The sequence below is a fragment of the Coffea arabica genome, chromosome 6e, assembly GCF_036785885.1.
Source record: "Coffea arabica cultivar ET-39 chromosome 6e, Coffea Arabica ET-39 HiFi, whole genome shotgun sequence".
Lineage (NCBI taxonomy): Eukaryota > Viridiplantae > Streptophyta > Magnoliopsida > Gentianales > Rubiaceae > Coffea > Coffea arabica.
Genome location: NC_092321.1, coordinates 46442796 through 46449388, shown reverse-complemented (window position 1 = coordinate 46449388; position 6593 = coordinate 46442796). Strand labels below are relative to the sequence as shown.

The following is a 6593-nucleotide window of genomic DNA, read 5'->3' as shown; positions in this document are numbered from 1 at the left end:
TAATAAAGTTTATTAAAAATCTAAAATGCACATAATCTACGCACTTATTTAAAAACAATTAGATTTACTGCTATAATTTATTAAAGAATTAAAGATGCAAATGAAATACGCACTAATATATATATATATATATATATATATATATATATATATTTTCAGGGTTCTCACATCCTCCCCTCCTTAAAATGAATTTTGTCCTCAAAATTCTCACATTCTCTAGAGAAACAAATCAGAATACTTTTTCTGCATTTCTTCTTCTAACTCCCAAGTCGCTTCTCCGGAAATCCAAAATTCTAACACTTTTGCTCTGAAATCAAGCTTAGCATGATGATGAGTTAGAAAATTCATTCCTATAATAACATCATAACCTTTTATATCCATTCTGATTAGGTCCACTAGTATTTTATGCCCTCCGATCCAGAATTCGTAATTATTATGAGTTAAGCTACTGATTATATTCTTATTACCCATTGGTGTTTTAACTTCAAGGTCAAAGGTAATCTAACAGGTTTGACATTAATTTCGGACGTAAAAGTTGGGTTCACAAATGAATGAGTTGCACCAGGATCAATTAACACTCTAGCTAATTGGTGAGAAATGGGAAGAGTACCTTCCACGACTTCCGAGGAATAAGGTACAGGTTGGTCATCTATAGCGTAAACCCTGGCAGGAACTTTTGGCCTATTCCCTCTAGAATTGGCTGGTCCAGCGTTCAGGGTATCATCTTCTTGTATTTTCGGGCAACCGACAATTTGGTGCTCGCTGCTTCCACACTTCAAGCACTTTCCTTCTTTCTTCCAGCAACCGGCCTCGGTATGTCCAGGTTTCTTGCAATACCCACAAGTTCCCAAGAAAGTTATCACACGACTTCCTTGTGAGCCGTTCCTAGGTTGACCTCTTCCATTTGGTCCCCCGGCATTTCTTGCCCCAGCTCCTCCTGCTAGAGTTCCTCGTGGTACTCCAGGGCTATTCATTCCGCTTGTTCTTCGACCTATTTTGGCTGGTGGGGTATTTCCATAAGTCGGCTCCCGACTACTGCTAGAGGCAAATCTTTTCTTAGCTTGAAAAGATTTCACTTGGGCTTTGGCTACTTCCACTCGTTGGGCTCCTTCGACAGCGTCGGCAAACGTGTCTATCCGCACGGCAGCTAATCCTTCCTGTATTTCTACGTTCAGTCCCTGTACAAATCTCCTTACACGCCTTTTCTCCGTAGCTACCAATTCCGGAGCATAACGGGATAATTTCGTGAATTGAACCTCATATTCGGCGACACTCATCGCCCCCTGCCTACACTTGATGAAATCATCCTCTCTTTTCTCTTGGATGAGAGGAGGAAGAAATTTGGCGTTGAATTCCCTTGTGAAGTTTGCCCAGGTCCTAGGAGTATGATTCCGGTCCCAATTGACCCTAATCAAGTTCCACCAGGAACGAGCAACTCCCTCAAACTGGAATGCCGCAAAAGTCACTTGCCTTTCTTCCGTATAATTTAAAGCGGCGAAAATATCAGAGATCCTTTCCCACCAACCTTCGGCTACCTCAGGTTCTGGGCCTCCGTAGAACTTAGGAGGTCCAAACTTCAGGAATCTCTTTAATGCCCGATCCTCAGAATCGATTGGGCCTCCTTGCTGATGCACTACTCCATGAGCTTGGTGCTCAGTCATGCGTTCTAACACATCAGTTATTCTATTGATTGCGGTGGCCACTGGATCTCCGGCCACGTTTCCCTGACCATGGTCTGAGTTGACCTCAGGTTCCCTATCACCACCACCCTCGGGGTGTTGCCTAATTGGTCTCCCACGTCCTCTACCTCTAACTTGGAGATCCATAGCCTAGTTATGCCTATTGATAAAAATAAAGTAATCAAGCGAAGATGTTGCTATTTATTTACTTGTTATTATTAAGTGAAGTCAACATGAATACCAAGAAAAGAAAATAAAACACTTAAAGCATATATTCACATACCAAGGTTCATACAACTTTAAAAGCCAAACAATTCACGGTTACATTCAATATTTTCATACATAACTCAAATTTCGATCTTTATAATCATGAAGAAAAACAATTCAATAATACACCAATTATTGTATCCACATAGCTAATAGCTCAACCCTTAGTTTAGATTCAACTTAACCTTCATTAGTTTAGTCCTCGACAATCCCACTATACCTCACTCATTCTTCCGATTCCGCTTCCATAGATTCCTTTATTATCTTAGTCTCGAACTCTAGAATTCCTATCACGTCGCATCCCTATGGATTTCCTCATTTCTATATTCTAATATGAACTCTCTCATTTGCTATTACTAGCCTCTGTCTTTAAACCCATCTAAACTCATATCACTCGCTCCAGATAGGAGTAAGTTCTTGGATAGTCACAGTGTCTAGCCATTTGATACCCTATAACACACTGCCGGAAGGATACACCTGATCCTTAAACAACTATTTCACTCAGTTTCAGGTCAGAAAACCGTATTTTTAAGCAGGAGTTGGCATATCATCTACTTACCATCAAAGGCTACTAAAATTGTTCAAGATCTCACTACTTGTTCTTCACTTTTAACTTTCAAAAGTTAGCCTTGGTCCCTTTAACTCTATTTCTTCAAATTACATCCTGCTTCCGGATCGCGTCATAATGCAATATACTAAATTCTTCCTAATTCGCAAATACTCCCTTAAAGGTAATATTGGGTACTCGGGTACAAGAATCCGAAAATAAGATGATTCACAACTCAAGCTGGCCAGTCCCAAACATGAATCACCCATATTGGAGATTCCTACCCAACATACATATCTAATATTCTCAACTATAGACTTTTGTTCCACACTTAACAAGCCAATCCCCACAGTCCGAGAACCTTTTCCCGGTTTGAGCTCGATAAGAGCTCTGATACCACCTGTGACGACCCTACTTCTCCCTAAGGCGAACCAGAGGGTTGGCGGGTCGCCTGCCTAGCTCTCGCCAGGACTCACGCAAGCAAACCGACCAAATATCCACGTATAACTTAAACCAAAACACAATTCGCCATCCGAACATGCCAACTTTTAAGCGGCTTGAATACTAAAACACATTATCTTCAAAGATAACAGCATCCGAAGTTAGCCAATTGGCGGCTCCTAAACACCTCACGCATTACATTCAAGAAATAAAGTCTTACAGTTTCCAAAACATAAAATTTCATACAGCCCGAGTATATATACACATACAAGCCAAATATTATAATCAGGGTTTACACTTTTCCAGCTTCAAGTGGCAATCCCAAAACAAAACTATATCGTTTAATTCAAATACATTACAAGCCACAAAACGAAGTAGGTACATTCTTAAGAAGATATAAGTAGCTCAGATTTCTCAAACCTCAGTACCTGTCAAGGAAAGCAAATAAACGTGGGGTGAGCTAACGCTCAGTGGTGCCTCAAAATCATGCAATCACTTGAAACAATTAACACGTATTGATTCGACTGAAGTAAACAAATAGGGAAGCATTAATATTCGAGTATACCTTAGACTGGTCGAGGGATTCACCCAACGACATTACGTCCAACACTTATATTTATAGACTGGTCGAGGGATTCACCCAACGACTTTACGTCCAGCACTTGATTATTATAGACTGATCGAGGGATTCACCCAACGACTTTACGTCCAGCACTTGATTATTATAGACTGATCGAGGGATTCACCCAACGACTTTACGTCCAGCACTGTAGATAGTGCAAGAAGGTTATTTACGAAAATATTTCAAGCAAGTCACCACTCGAAAGAGCTGGTGCGATAAAGTACACACTGCCCACTTCGATGGATCAGAAAACCATTTTTTTTTCCAATTATCACATATCGAGTCAAGAAAGCACTTTAATCAAGTAGGCATAGAACAAGCAGAGACACTCACCAAAAGTGAAGTTCAGAGTTCAAGCTGGGATTCAAAATTCCGCGTCCTCGCTATACCCTAGAAATCCAGAATTTAAAACTATAAGTGTTGTTGTACGGTTCTTGGTTTATAAATACAAAGTTATCTGGTATATAACTAGTTTATCTACTCCAAATAAATTAACAATTTCCCTAGAGTTAAACTAGTGAAGGTGATAAAATACTTCAAGGATTTCTTTCTTTCTAGAGGTGCAAACCAGAACCAATTTGCTTTGAATAAGGTTTCTTGCCAAACAAGTTTTCTGCGTGAATTATTAAAATCAAGTTTGACCTTTAAAGTACAAATATAACATTTTCAATTTCTATTCAAGTTCTAGGTTTATAAGTATAAAAGATTCTCTAGTTTATAAATGGTTTATTCTCTCGAAATAATTCGACAATCCACTAAGGATTAAGGGTTAGTAAAAGTAGGAAATGTTTTACATGGCTTTCCTTTAAATAATTTTCTTTATAGGAGTGCGGTTAGTATTATTTTATTTGAAGTAAGTTTTCTTGCCAAGTAAGTCTCCCAAGCTTTTCACTAAAATTGGTGAAGCTCGTATTTTATACCTTTTCCTATAGTTAACTATCCAAGTGCAAAGCTTAAAGAAAGAAAAGAATTAAGGTAAGACTTAGATTTTCCAAAAGCTATATATAACTTATTTACTATAGCTATCAAGGCTAGATTGAGCTAAGGGTAAATATCGAGTTGGAAACTTTTAGGCAAAACACTAGGTATAGGGTTTTATAATATAATACAAGCTGAAAAATATTTCTGGTTAATTTTGAACGCAGCTACTCGGGTTCGCAAGGTCGATACAAATTTCCACAGCTCCGATTCCGTTTCAAAGTCAAAATATGGATTAAAATATAGCAAATAATCACATAGCAAATTACTAGGGCTTCGTCAATCATTAGCCCTCGTTTTCAACAAGTACATCTCTGAGTAAAATAAAATAATCAACCAACAATCCAAAGGTGGGAATTCATAGAGCCCACCGTCAACAATTTCAGCACATTATGCTTCGATAGAAAAGAAAATTAATTTCAGGAACGAGATGCAAATTTATTATCGTTATAAGGTCAAACCACAATCATTAGCGTTACATTTTCCATGTATTTCCAAGAGTAATTTCCAGCAACAACTTGTAAATTCGAGATGCAATTGAAAGAAATTTTCTGCTACACTTCTCGGCTATCCAAATTTTCCAGCAACTATGTGTTCAAAAATCCAACTTTTCCTTGGTTAAAATCTGGTTTTAAACACCCAAATTAATTATGCAAAAACTCGTCTAGCTATTTAATATTTCCAGTTCAAAATTTAACTCAACCAACAGCTGCAACACCCAAAAATTTCCAGAATTTCTGTACAACTAGCTTCGGACGAACATGCCTGCACAGATTGCATTTTTATTTTATTTTTCTGGTTTAAGCTAACTAATTAGCGGCATGCAGGGCCTAAATAATTTGTTATTAACCATCTAATCATGTTTATAAGCTTAAACAACAACATCAAACCAAATCAAGCTGAAAAATTGAAGCTAAGCTCTCGGCCAAAACAGAAATTCTTCCAGCATTTGCTTAGTCACAAACCAATTTTTTTCTACGGCTAACTCTTGTGTTTTGAACTTAAAGCTCACATGCACAACTGCTGAATTAATAAACTATCATTTCCAGACCAGAAATCAGTTTGTCAACAACAAAATTGAACCCAAAAATCACGAATTAAAGCTGCAAAATTCAAGCTAAAGTCCACGGCAGCTCCTATGCTAGCACATATCAGAAATTCTTTTCTTAAACCTCTCATCCGTATGCACAATTCAACATGCAGGATCTAAATCTTCAAGTCTTCACTCAGCTAAAGGCACTTAACTGTTTAGATGCCACAGAAAAACACAAATAGAGCTGCAATAATCAAGGCAGGCTCTCGGCTAAAGCATTTCATCTCAAAACAAAATTTTCCACAGCTTTGGTTTCATCATCTGATTACTCAAATTAACACATGCAAGGTCACGGCTGGCATAACTACCTCTGATCATCCATTTTTAGTCCAGAAAATTTACCTCAAAGCAAGCTAAGATCACACACGAAAATCTGAAAAATTTCTGCTCCCTCTCTCTCTCGGCTTCACGTGCAGGTCGAGTTCCAGTTTGGGTTGTCTTGGCTGAGGAGATGGTGGAGTCGCGGTTTGTGGAGAGGAGTGGTTTACGGTTGAGTGTGAAGTTGGTAGTGAATTTTGATTGGTTGAATGGTGCGGTGCTGAAGCTTCTGTCCGAGGAGTTGCTTGTGCAGAGAAGGAATTAACACTTGCGGTTTGTGTCAGTGAAACCGAAAGAATGGTATTGTGTCTTGTGGTTGTGGAATGAAATGTGAAATATAGTGATTGATAGGGTGGTTTTATGGTGCCGCTGTTTTTAAGAATGGTTTGCGTACAGATTTGGTAATAGCTGCGTGATTTGATTTGCAGTCAGACGTCTTGTTTGGTTTGCATGGAAGGTAAGGTAAGGTTATTTTAGTCTTTTCACTTCGCTCCTTAATCTCAACTTAATTCCTCAATTCCAACGTAATTCTAAAAATTATCCCCAAGTGTGATTTGAACGCCTAGTTATATGCTAATCTTGCAAGGCGTTGATTACCGAAATTTTTACGTCTTAAGTATGTTTAGAATACTTGTATTGTTTTTATCT

At 38.3% G+C, this 6593-nt stretch overlaps 1 long non-coding RNA gene across 1 annotated transcript; it reads right to left on the bottom strand.

The window, feature by feature from the left end:
• Nucleotides 1–3156: 3156 nt before the first annotated feature.
• Nucleotides 3157–6238, bottom strand: LOC140010061 (uncharacterized). Its single transcript, XR_011817324.1, has 4 exons — nt 5970–6238; nt 3890–3946; nt 3500–3701; nt 3157–3362 (listed from the first exon to the last, which is right to left on the bottom strand). It is a non-coding gene; the product is annotated as an uncharacterized lncRNA (long non-coding RNA).
• Nucleotides 6239–6593: the final 355 nt, after the last annotated feature.